The sequence below is a fragment of the Camelina sativa genome, chromosome 5, assembly GCF_030686135.1.
Source record: "Camelina sativa cultivar CO46 ecotype springtype chromosome 5, ASM3068613v1".
In the NCBI taxonomy this organism is placed as follows: Eukaryota; Viridiplantae; Streptophyta; class Magnoliopsida; order Brassicales; family Brassicaceae; genus Camelina; species Camelina sativa.
This window is the reverse complement of record NC_141884.1, coordinates 23,334,472-23,347,912: the sequence shown is the minus strand read 5'-3', so window position 1 is coordinate 23,347,912 and position 13,441 is coordinate 23,334,472. Positions and strand designations below refer to the sequence as shown.

Genomic DNA, 13,441 nt, shown 5'->3' with positions numbered 1-13,441 from the left:
ATCTGCATCGACCAACACCAACCCATGCATCGACCGAAACCAACTGGGGTTGCATCGACTGACGCATGCCTGCATCGAGCAATACAAGACTCACGTGCATCGACCGACACAAACTCTGCATCGACCAATGCATGCTTGACATTTCACAAAATCCCTAATTGCATCGATCGACACCTCAACATGGCATCGAGTGACGCTCCTAGGTCAATTGCGCCGTCCTCGCATTACATCAACCGATGCACTGCATCGGTCGACACACATGCCGAGCATCGTCTTCCCCAAAGATCCTCACCAGATCTTCGTTCCTAAACCACCAAAACACGATCCAATGCCATAAAGAAGCCTTTCAAAGCCCCAAGTGACTAATCAACACTCTAACAAGCCAAGGAATCAACCACATAACACATAAACACGAAAAGCAGAGAAATCTCAAGCTTAGATAAGCCATGGTCATGCACTCACCTTTGCCAAAGAAGAATCTGACTCTAAACAGACGGATCTACACTCCTAGCAAGCTCCTACAACGATCCCAGCTACAGATCTCTCCTAAAGCAGCCATAAATCTCCCAAAATCATCAAGAATAGCTTCTCACTTTTCTTTCTCTCAAAAATGGCTAAAACTCGGTCACAAGACGACAAAAACCCCTTTTATACTCTACTTAAGGGTTTCCTAACCCAAAAGGCAACCAAAACACGCATTTAACTTAAGTTGCCTTGCAAAAATCAACCTTGCATCGTCCGATGCAACACCTGCATTGATTGATGCACATCCCAAACCAGGATTCCAGTTCACGGATGTAACAACAACGAAGGTTTTACTCCCATTCGCAAAGCCAATAGAACAAGGCGTTACATTCTTAACGTTGTGTAAGAGAGTTAGATTTCCATTCATATGATGGGAAACTCCTGTATCAAGAATGACATTACCAAGATCTTTCTTACCAGACAATTTATCAGTACTCTTGGTATTCGAATGTTCGCTAACCATTTGTTAACGCACCCTCAATTGTTCTGGTGTGAATTTTAGAAAAGTGGATTAGCTGCAGTTACTAGTCCTCTTCCCCGTCCATCACCTCTTCCAGTACCTCTACCACGACCACGCTCCATCCACCAGTCTGGGAAACCAACAACCTCCCAACAATCACGACGCTCATGACCCGGTCATCCACACTGGGAACATGTCTTGGAACCTGACATCTTGATTATTGATGTTCTAGGTATGGTCGGATATGTCGTATTTGATCTGCCAAGATACACAGTGACTTCGAACGAAGACTCTCTACAACCCGAAGATGTTTGTTCAGAAGTGTCACATTGAGTTAAGAAGCCAATGGATTCACGCTGCTGCTCATGAATAAGAGAAGAAGCCAACCTCTATTCTTTCCTGATTATACGCGAGTAAACTTCTCCAATAGACGACAAACGATCCATTGCGATAATGTTTGTATAGATACCTCCAAAGCGAGATTCATCAAGACCTAACACAAACTGATGAATCTTCTCTTCCTCCCATTTCTTATGTGATTCGAGAGTAGCACCACAAGTACACAACCCACATGTACATGATTTTATTGGTTTCTAAATTTGGTATTTTTCTTAAAGTTTACTTAAGCGACCATAGTATTCAAGTATTTGTTGACAATCCTGACGACATGCTGCGAGTTGAGCTTTGAGTTGATGAATACGAACTTTATTACCCACAGAAAAGCGTTCTTTCAAATCCTTCCACAACTGATGAGGATCAAAGATGAAAATCACTGTGGATTTCACCTTCGGTTTAATTGAAGAACATATTCAGCCAACAATCAATGAGTTCACGGCTGTCTAATTCTCAAAATTTGGATCACCTGGAGATGGTTTGCAGATTGAATCATTGATGAAGCCTGTTTACGCTTGGCTTCAAGTGTGTTCACCATGTCGGTTGACCATTTATTATAATTATCACATGTCAACATGAAAGACGAGATCATAACACCTGGATTGTCTGAACTTGACAGTAGATACGGCGAAACTACCACAGTGTGTGGTTGCTGCACTGCAGCCGGAGATTTGATTGCAGAAGAACCATCTTCTACCCCTGACATCGTTTACTTGACACGCAAGAAACAAGAAAAAAAAAGAAAATTTAAGAAGGTTTACTAGATATAAGCTCTGATACCATGTAGAATTGGTTATCAAACTGACTTGTGTTGAATAATGACCTCACACAAGTATTTATACAAGACAAGAGATACGAACACAGGCCTAATTAATAGGTTCCTAAGCCTTATCAAATTGAGATTTAAACTATAAATCCTAATCCTATTAGATTTACACTTATCCGTCTATAATATGCTTTCAGTTTTCTCCAACTCTGCTTTATAATCATTCATCTCATATATTTCGTTTTCGTTCTGTTTTGTTGTGTGTTTGATGCATAGTTTGTTGAAACTCTTTTGTTTCCTTATGATTTTGGCAAGAAATGGGATCCAGTACTGTTGCAGAAGATCGAAGAGAATTCAATCCAAAACTCCCTCTGGATACACATGTTCTTAGCCCACATGAGAAGGTTCTGAAAACCCTGCAAATTTTCAAAATTGTGTTTGAAGAGCTGGCTCAGGATAAGGCTGCAAGACGAGGCAAATCAACTGCCACGACTAGTGTTCATCATGACACAAGGGATGTTCTCTTGGAGTCGGGTAAGAAAGTCAATGGTACAAGAATGATTGGACAAGTGCCCGGAGTCCATGTTGGGGATGAGTTTCAGTATAAAATGGAAATCAGTCTTGTTGGTCTTGATTTGAACATTGCTCGTGGGATTGATTATATGCATAAAAGAGATAAAGTGTTAGATACGAGCATTGTAGCATCAGAAGGTAGTGACTACAACGACAAATTCCAGTCAGATGTCCCCATCTACTCTGGCGAAGGAGGTAACATTATGGGCAATGATCAAAAAGTATTTCACGACCAGAAAATGGTTATGGGAAATTTGGCTCTAGTCAACAGCATGAGGTTAAAATCTCCAGTGAGGGTCATAAGTGGGTTGAAGAGGTCGGACAGTAGAGGAAAGCATTATGTCTATGATGGTCTGTACGTGGTTCAAGATTATTGGGAAGATAATGAACCAGGATGTAATGTTATTTTAAAGTTAAAACTTTGTAGATCTCCAGGTCAACCTTCTATGGACTGGAAACATTACTTTTAGTCTTGAAATGTGTATAGTGACCAAAAAATATATTTTATTTTGATAACTTTAAGTTTAGTTATAGGCCAATTATGGTAACCATTAAAAATGGTTTTTGAGTTGCGTTTTTCAAAAAGATGCTAAGATCCAAATGGTAAAAGCGTATTTTATTGTGGGGGACAAAAAAATTGATAGTGCGGTACGGTTTAATTGCGGTTCATGTGGAAGAAATATATTTGTGGGACAAATGCGGTTTATACCGATTTAGTGATACACAACAATTTTTGATTGGTGAAAAGAATAATTGCGGTTCATAACAAAGTTATATATATATATATATATATATTGTTACTATAATATTTGTCGTGATCGATGATTGGTGAAGTGACCTTAGTGCAGTGGCAGAAGGTAAGTCCATTTGTAGAAGACACCATCACATCAGGGATCGAGTCCCGCTCCTTACGAATGTAGGGATTTGGCTAATGGGCCGGCAAGTTGTGGCCCAATGGTTGACAAAAAAATATCTATATTTGTATGAGTAGATTAGTAAAAATATAAAAAATTAATATAATTGTAAACATCTATATCTTTTGCGTTAATTAAAAAATATTGAGAACAATAATTATCTAGATTTATTTAAATTAAAATTTAGCTTCTTATGTAAATATTTTTTATTCCCAGCTAAAACTATTATTCATAAGTTACTAACATTTTGGTTATTTATAATTTAATAGAGAAAGAAGAGAAGAAGAATGTTTTTTTGTATATTTGTTTTGCCAAAAAAAAGAAGAGAGAAAGCATATCAGTATTAAAAATTATTAAAAAAACATTGTAGTACTGTTGCAGTTTCAAATCCGCTGGATAAAAGGCATGGTTGATTATAAAGGTGGTCCAAGACAAAAACTGTTAGGTAAAACTGCGAATCACTATTTTTTTTTTTGAAAAACTTAAATTAATATTTTTTTGCATGAATGGTGACTTTATGCGGTTTTCACAGAAACACCTTCCAAAACCGCTTTTATGATGTTTTCATTCACAACCTAAAGTCATCAATCAAGATTTTTAGAACAAATTGGCGTTTTTCAAAAAAAAATCAAAAATATACTAAAGTCACCAATCAAGACTTTTACAACAAATTGACTTTTTTTCAAAAAAAAAATTGCGAATTTTGTGACAAGATTGACAGAGGACCGCGTTTCAATACAAGAGAAATGTGTTATACAGCGGTCCATTAGAAATTCACGGTGAATAATCATTTTTCTAATTTTTTATATTTAAATAAGCTATATATATATATATATATATACAGATGTATCTGTGCAGCATATCTAAAAAATCACAACAACTCTTCAATATTTATTAATTTATGTTTTGCAATTTAAAAATTTATTATAGTAGTAGTAGGTTATATATTTTATTAACTTTTAAATAGATACATATATTTACTACATATAGTGTTTTAAAAATATTTAATTTAAAACAGTACTATGTACAAAATCAACTTAGTTATTTTCAGAATTTTATTTTTAAAAATTTAGTTTAAAAATATTCAAAAATTTAGTTTAGAAATATTAACAAAAAATTACTAATTTCCTCATGCAAATTGTTACTCTTGTTAATTATAATATATATTTATATTTGCTCTTGTAGTAATGTTTACTACTGTTATTATTTTTTAATTATATTGGATTCATCATAATTGATTTATTATATTTAACGTAGATATGTCATCTAATCGTCGACGGAACACAAATCCTTCAAGAAGAGGAACTTCTACTAATCCAAACAAAATTTAACTCCTCCAATAGAGACAACAGTTCGGGTAAATATATGTTTTTCTTTTTTCGAAATTACTATATAATTTTATATAATAATTAATATTGTGTAAACGACATATGTAGAACAAAGACAAGTACAATTCAATTGTTTGACAAAACAATTGCCATATCTAATTACACTTTTAAGAATCCTACTACGATCGGTAGAGAGTAATATATTAGAAAGTTCAATCAAGCGTTCAACATGGATATAACTTATGGTTTCTTCAAAAACAAACATGATGAATTCAAAGAAATTACAAAAGATGGAATGTTCTTATGCAGAAAACTGGGATTACGGTTGATTCTGATAAAATTTAGGTTTTAAAATTTAGGTTCAGATTGTGATAAAACTTGATAAAATTTAGGTTTTAAAATTAATTCACTTTAATTTTAAGGCTGCAAATTAATAAGAAAAACTTAAACCGAAAACAGCCTGAGTTTTGGGACGTGATAAAATGATGTCTCGCATTACATGATGTTCAATCATAATCTGAACACTCGGTTCGTCAAAGAAGAGAACAATTGCTTAACGAGCATGGAGATGGTGATGAGGATCATTATGACTCAGAAGCCGATAGTGATGATGAACCACAAGCACAAGTTCTTGAGATGCAAGAAGAAGAAGAAGAAGAAGAAGAAGAAGAAGAAGAAGAAGTGTATCTTGTTACTATTGATGACAATGAAACCTTACAACATTCCGCTCCTAGAAGCCAACAATGAAGTAGACTAAATCTGCAGTCGACTGGTAGACGTGGGAGTAGCTTACAAAAATCTGGGCGAAGCTTCCTAGTTTCTATTGGAAGTGGTTCAAGAGAAAATCGTAGGCGACAATCATTTGAAACAACTATACAAAACACCATTGCTGGGTATAGAGAATTTCAACGACAAAGTTTTCAACAACTTCGTCCCAGTGGTTTTGACGAAGATGATTATGATGAATTTAAAAAACCAAAAGCAATATTCATTGCGCTAGATCTACCAAAGTACAAAAAATTTTATTGGGCATGCATTAACGCATTTAAGGAGTTAGTTTTTTTGGCTTAAGTATTTTATTGATGATATATCATGGTTTTTGTGGTTTTTAACCATGATATAAGGAGTCTTTTAGAGTCTTTTGATTTGTTTTCTAGATTGTTTTTGAGTCTTTACAGGTTTTTAGCATGAAAGGAGCGAAATGGAGCAATTTGGATCAGTTTGGAGCAATAATCCGCAAGAAATCAACTTGGAATCGATCAGAGGAGATGGTGTCGATCGACACTGCCTTAGCATCGATCGACACCCAGTCCACACCGACGAGAGAGCCAAATTTGGAAGTTTTACAAATCTGCCCCAAAGTTTTCCATATTTGCAAGACTAGTCCCTGACGTGTTTTAGGACATATATATATAGTTTTTAGGTTTTCTAAACCCTCAAGTTTTATTCTATCAAGTTTTATTTTTCCTGCAACCCTGTGAGATTTTGAGAGCTTTGGAGAGAGATGGAGATCTGCTTTGAGAGAAGAATTTCTTGAACTCCTTCTTACTCTTTTTAATTTCAATTGCATATTATTCAGAATTATGTCTTGTTCTTCATTGATTATGTTCGAGTAATTTGTTTGTTAGGTTTAGGGTTTTTCACAGGGATTTTATGAATTATTAGATCTGTTTATTTAGGATTCTTTATCTTGCTAGATCTTCATCTTAGGTTGTTCTTCATATTAATCCTTGATTGGCCATCTAGAATTAATACCCTAGGAAAATAAATTGATATGAGAATATAATTGATTTTCCTGATAAAACCTTTTGATGAGCAAAATTATTTCTTGCAAAGAGATTTGATTTAATAATTTTGTGAGCAATCTAAACCTGATTTTATTGCTGATTTATTACCTAGAATTTTACAAAGAGATTTAGATTTTCTGGTTTTAAATTTAGATATTATTTGCAGTGAGAACTGATTTAATTTACAAAAGTGTTTAGAATTCTAGATCTGTTCTTAATTGTTTGAATCCTAATTAATTGATTTATTTAATATTTCATAATTTCCTGAGAAATTCCCTAGGCCTAGCTTTTTGATCTCCTGAATTTACAACAGTCTTTAATATGAATATTTTGCATTGCTTTTGTTTTAATTTAATTTAATCTGTTTAGCATAATTGAAAAACTCTATAATTTATTGTGTAGTCTTGAGTCTCTGTGGAATTCGACCCCTAAGTACTGCATTGATCTCTTAATTTGAGAGAGTAGCTCTAGGGTTAATTTGAGCATATCAAATTTTGGCGCTGTTGCCGGGGACTCTCTTATTCTACCATTAGATTTAAGTTTTTAATTTCGTCTAAATTTTTCTTTTTATTTTCTACTTACACGTTTTTGTTTTTCTTCTCTTTGGTGTTTCAGGTGCATGCCTCCTAGACCTCACACAAGGAGCAACAAATCTGGTCCTACTGTGAATTTGTCAAACCAAGAGTTGGGAAAACTTGAGCGTGAGAATAGAAAAGCAGCTAAATCTCTGAAGATGGTTAATACGATCATTCTGATGCGTGATGAGGCTGGTGTTTTGAGGGATCAAGAGGGACACTTGCGCAATGAGCATGGCCAAAAGCTTGATGCAGAAGGAAACGTGATTCCTGAACCTGTTGTCAACGAGCAGGCTGTCGTGAACCAGCAAGCTGGTATCGTTGATGATCCGGATCTTGGTGTCGATCGACACCAACCAGGTGGCATCGATCGACACCCACCTGCAGACGTGCGTGGAGCTGCCAACCACGTACAGAACCTCGTTCGACGACATGAGCAAAACCGGGACTTGATCAGGACCATTGCTGACTACAATAGGGCTGATCTGGTGTATGAGAACCGGTCTGCTATTGTTCCTCCCCCTTTTCAGAGGAATGATTTTGAGTTGAAACCTGCGTACTTTCAACTAGTTGGGCAGAGACCTTTCTCTGCTTTGCCCAATGAGAAGCCTCTGGACCATATCAAGGCTAATGGAGTGACTGAGGACTTCATATTCTGCAAGCTCTTCCCATACTTACTTGCAGGAGAGGCATCTCAGTGGTTGAAGCAGTTGCCAGCTGGATCTTTGACATCTTGGCAACAAGTCAAAGTGGCTTTCCTAAACCATTTCTATGATGATGCAATGTCAGATGAGTTGAGAGTCAAGCTATCCACTTTCAAGCAAAGACCAGATGAAGCTTTCAAGGCAGCTTGGGTGAGATTCAAAGCTTATCAGAGGGATTGTCCACACCATGGTTTTTCAAGGGTACAACTGTTGAGTATCTTCTTCAGAGGGTGTGACTGGAAGTATCAATTAGCTTTGGATGCTGCAAGTCATGGGAATTTCAAGACAAGAATGCCAGAAGATGCTGAAGTTTTGATTGAGAATTTGGCTTCTAGCAATAGCACTAAGGGAGCAGATGCTGAAAGAAATAGATTGCATGGAGGATTTGATTCAAACCAGTTAGCTTCTGTTAATGCTAAGTTGGATTCAGTGCATAATCTCCTTATGGGTAAGAAATCTGTTCATTTTGCTGCTGAGGTTGAGACATATGAGCCAGAACCTGATCAAGGACACCAAGAGGAAGATGTGAACTATGTGTATGGGAATCAGGGACAGCGGTTTGGAAATCAGCAAGGCAATAGGCCTTACAGTGGGAACTCTTCAGGCTACACTTCCAAGCCAGAGTATCAGAAGCAGCAACAGAACAATGGCTATACAAGAACCTATGGGAATTCATCTTATCAGTCTCCACCTCCTAAGAATTCTTCAGAGAGTAGAATGGAGGCCATGCTTGAGCAGCTTCTGCAAGGACAAGAGAATCTGACAGTGACATTCAATGGAAAGATTGACAATGTCTACACTGAACTGAATGGGAAGATAGAAGCATTGAATGTTCATGTTAAGAAGCTAGAGGTTCAAGTTGCACAGACTGCTGGGTCTGTCAAAAGGCAAGAGAATTATCTTCTAGCAAGAACTGAGTCAAACCCCAGACATGCTTGCAATGCCATATCAGTGAGAGATGAAGATGATGGTGAAATTTTTTCTGCAGAACAAGGAGAAAAATCGGCCAATCTGTCGGATCCAGATGATGGCATCGATCGACACCACCTGGGTGTCGGTCGACACTCCTTTCAGACGGAACCAGAAGCTGCAAAATCTCAGGTTCCAACAGTTGAGAGGATCTACAAGCCAAAGGTTCCTTTTCCCAAGCCAAGAAAGTCTAAGCAAGAGATGGAGGAAGCTAGATGCAAGGCAATGATGGACAAGGTGATGATTGAGATGCCATTGATTGATGCAGTAAAGCTTTCACCACCACTCAAGCGCTATGTTAAGAGAATGGTATCCAATGGTTTGAGCCCTGAAGAAGGAGCATTGCTAACTAAGGATGTTAGTGCAATTCTGTTGAACCAGCCTGTTCAGAGGAAGAAGGAGAGAAGAGTTGTCTCTAAGGAAGTGAGTGCAATCATTCAATGTAGGACTGCTAAGAAGTTACCAGATCCTGGAAGCTTTGTACTTGATTGCTCAATCTCAGCAGGAAGATTTTCTCACTCACTTTGTGACCTTGGCTCTAGCATCAACTTGATGCCACATTCTGTTGCTGTGAGACTTGGGATGACAGAATTCAAGCCAACTCAGATTTCTCTTATCTTGGCTGATCACTCCCCAAGAATTCCTGAAGGTGTTTTAGAGGATATTCCAGTTAAGGTTGGCAACTTCATGATTCCCACTGACTTTGTGGTGCTGAAGTATGATCAAGAGCCTAAAGATCCTCTCATCTTAGGAAGATCTTTCTTGGCTACAGCTGGTGCCATCATTAATGTGAAGAAGGGACACATAGCACTGAATGTGGATGGTTTGAGTTTGAATTTCGAGATGGATAAGCTGAGGAGGGCTCCTACTATTGATGGACAGACTTTTTCTGTTGAAAAAGTTTCTGCAACACGAGCATCAGGCTCAGTGTCGATCGATGCCACCAAGAGGGTATCGATCGACACCCCTCCACATCCGAGACAAAGCTTGTCCAAAGTTGAAGCTCCAAGACAGAAACCTGTTCCCAAACAGAAGAGTCATCAATCCACACTCCAAAGCCCTCAGGTAAGGCAAAGGTACACCTCTCCTTCTCCAAAAATTCCTCCTATCATCAACAAGAATTTCAAAGAGACAAAAACTGTTTTGCAGTTAACCAAGCCACGAGATTATCGTAGAGTGCTTGTTTCTTCTGTTGATGATTTTGCAGGACATAAGAGAGGCAAACCAATCCCTAAATCCCATCCTGGTCCTGTTCCTCACATCCTTGGCAGACCTCATGCACCTAAAGCTTATACACCCCCTTGGATGAAGAGGACTTTAATGCCATGTTCTGCTCCTCCAGATGCCTGAGCTCCAACACAGTCAAGCTAATGACTGAAAACAAGCGCTTAGTGGGAGGCAACCCACTGGTAGGTTTTTCTTTTGATTTTGATTTTGATTTTTGTTTATTTTATTTTTATTTTTGCTTTCCTCTTACTTGATAACACTGAGGACAGTGTTGTTTAAGTCTGGGGGAGGTTAGTTACTAACTATGTTTTCTGTTTTTGAGTTTCAGTTGTGTCAGTCAAAACCATAAAGTTTGAGTCAAATTTTTCAAAATTTTTCTTTTTGTCTTTGGGAATTATGATCTTGATTAATGATTTCTCTTATTTGGCTAACACTCTAATGATTATTTGTTTATGCTTGATCTCAGAACTGAAGCTTAGAAAGACTATGAGCCTTATCAACAATCCTGAAAGCCCTTATTCAACGGATATCTGATTGATCTAACGTTGTCTCAACCTTTATCAGGATTTTAACCGGACTTAATCTCTTACTTTGAGGTTGGAAATCAGTGGACTAGACTTCTTCTTCAGGCCATACAAGACAATGCAATTTTTCAAAGTATGTCTCCCCTCTCTCTTCCCTTCAGTGCTTAAAAAAAAAAAGGAATAAAAGATGAAATGATTTTGATCAGTTTAGAGAGGTAGGTAAATTACTTGTGACCTCATTATTCTACTCTTGAGTCAAATGATCACACAAAGCTTGGAAGCGAGGGGTAGGTAAATTACCGATGATCCCGGTATTCGCTTACACCTTTGATTTAGAAAAAAAAAAGAAGAAAAAAAATAATGGAAGTGAGAAAAGGGAGAGGAAAGGAGATGTAAGAAGAATGTCTTAGCCTGAAAAGAGTCCATATGCCACTGATCAATACACCCAAGGTAAGAATTCACCTTATTTGTGCTTTAATATTGACTAATGAGATGACAATGGAGATTTCAGAGATTCCAAGGGATTGTGGGATTTGAGTAAGGGATGTTGATGCTAATCATGGTTAAGTATAAGTAGTAAGTTTTTGAGTCAGGTAAATGAAGAGTGTGAATAAGAATCATCATGCAATTGAGTGAGATCCCTGTTTTCAAACCTCTTTCACATGTCTAAGCTTATGTTTTGCTTGAGGGCAAGCAAAGGCTAAGTCTGGGGGAGTTGATATATCATGGTTTTTGTGATTTTTAACCATGATATAAGGAGTCTTTTAGAGTCTTTTGATTTGTTTTCTAGATTGTTTTTGAGTCTTTACAGGTTTTTAGCATAAAAGGAGCGAAATGGAGCAATTTGGATCAGTTTGGAGCAATAATCCGCAAGAAATCAACTTGGAATCGATCAGAGGAGATGGTGTCGATCGACACTGCCTGAGCATCGATCGACACCCAGTCCAAACCGACGAGAGAGCCAAATTTGGAAGTTTTACAAATCTGCCCCAAAGTTTTCCATATTTGCAAGACTAGTCCCTGACGTGTTTTAGGACATATATATATAGTTTTTAGGTTTTCTAAACCCTCAAGTTTTATTCTATCAAGTTTTATTTTTCCTGCAACCCTGTGAGATTTTGAGAGCTTTGGAGAGAGATAGAGATCTGCTTTGAGAGAAGAATTTCTTGAACTCCTTCTTACTCTTTTTAATTTCAATTGCATATTATTCAGAATTATGTCTTGTTCTTCATTGATTATGTCTGAGTAATTTGTTTGTTAGGTTTAGGGTTTTTCACAGGGATTTTATGAATTATTAGATCTGTTTATTTAGGATTCTTTATCTTGCTAGATCTTCATCTTAGGTTGTTCTTCATATTAATGCTTGATTGGCCATATAGAATTAATACCCTAGGAAAATAAATTGATATGAGAATATAATTGATTTTCCTGATAAAACCTTTTGATGAGCAAAATTATTTCTTGCAAAGAGATTTGATTTAATAATTTTGTGAGCAATCTAAACCTGATTTTATTGCTGATTTATTACCTAGAATTTTACAAAGAGATTTGGATTTTCTGGTTTTAAATTTAGATATTATTTGCAGTGAGAACTGATTTAATTTACAAAAGTGTTTAGAGTTCTAGATCTGTTCTTAATTGTTTGAATCCTAATTAATTGATTTATTTAATATTTCATAATTTCCAAAGAAATTCCCTAGGCCTAGCTTTTTGATCTCCTGTATTTACAACAGTCTTTAATATTAATATTTTGCATTGCTTTTGTTTTAGTTTAATTTAATCTGTTTAGCATAATTGAAAAACTCTATAATTTATTGTGTAGTCTTGAGTCTCTGTGGAATTTGACCCCTAAGTACTGCATTGATCTCTTAATTTGAGAGAGTAGCTCTAGGGTTAATTTGAGCATATCAATTGACATAGCAGGAAGCATTGACGAAGATAAGCTACAATTTTTAGAAGCTATGACTAGTGTTTCACGGAACAACCAAGATGTGCCCAAACAGTTAAGCTTAGGTCATTCATTTGGGAGTCCGCATTCATGAGGTCTATCATCTGGTAGTCCATATATGTGGGTAATAATTTAGAAGGGCAAAATCCACTTGGTTGTTGGGTTCCTGGTTATCAACAATGGGGCACACCACCAAATGCTCCATAGTGGGGCACACCACCAAATGCTCATCCATAATAGGGCACACCTCCAAATGTTCCACAATGGGGCACACCACCAAATACTTCACAGTGGAGCACACTATCCAACTTACATCCATGGCAACAAACATCAAATTTTCAGCAATGCGGTTCATCTGGAACAACTGCAACAAATGTTCAATATGAATTTTCACTAGGTGATCGAAGTGAAATTGTGAGGAATACTTAACAAGAAACTTCAGCCGATCTCGGTTTCACTAATATTTTGAATCTGAACGACTGCCAGAAACAGCTAGACCGGGAGGCCTTTTCAATATTTTGGGAACCCCGCAAGAACCAAATGAAAGTCATCAAAGTGATGTAGGAGATGAATAATATGTGGCTTTGTGTGTAATAAATATCGCTGTTGTTCTTTTATGATTTATATTGTATTTGTTAATTTTAAGTTTTATGTAATTTGTGAGATTTTAAAATAATTTTATCTTTATTGAAATATCGTTTGTAATTTCAGGCATTTTTTATATGTCAGCTGCGATGAAAATACCCAA

At 36.7% G+C, this 13,441-nt stretch overlaps 2 pseudogenes; both read left to right on the top strand.

Annotated features, from left to right (window-relative positions):
* The first annotated feature begins 2,461 nt into the window (after positions 1-2,461).
* LOC147944227 (YDG domain-containing protein At5g47160 pseudogene) lies at positions 2,462-3,187 on the top strand (annotated as a pseudogene).
* Positions 3,188-5,188: 2,001 nt separating this feature from the next.
* LOC104789420 (uncharacterized) lies at positions 5,189-12,900 on the top strand (annotated as a pseudogene).
* The last annotated feature ends 541 nt before the right edge of the window (positions 12,901-13,441 follow it).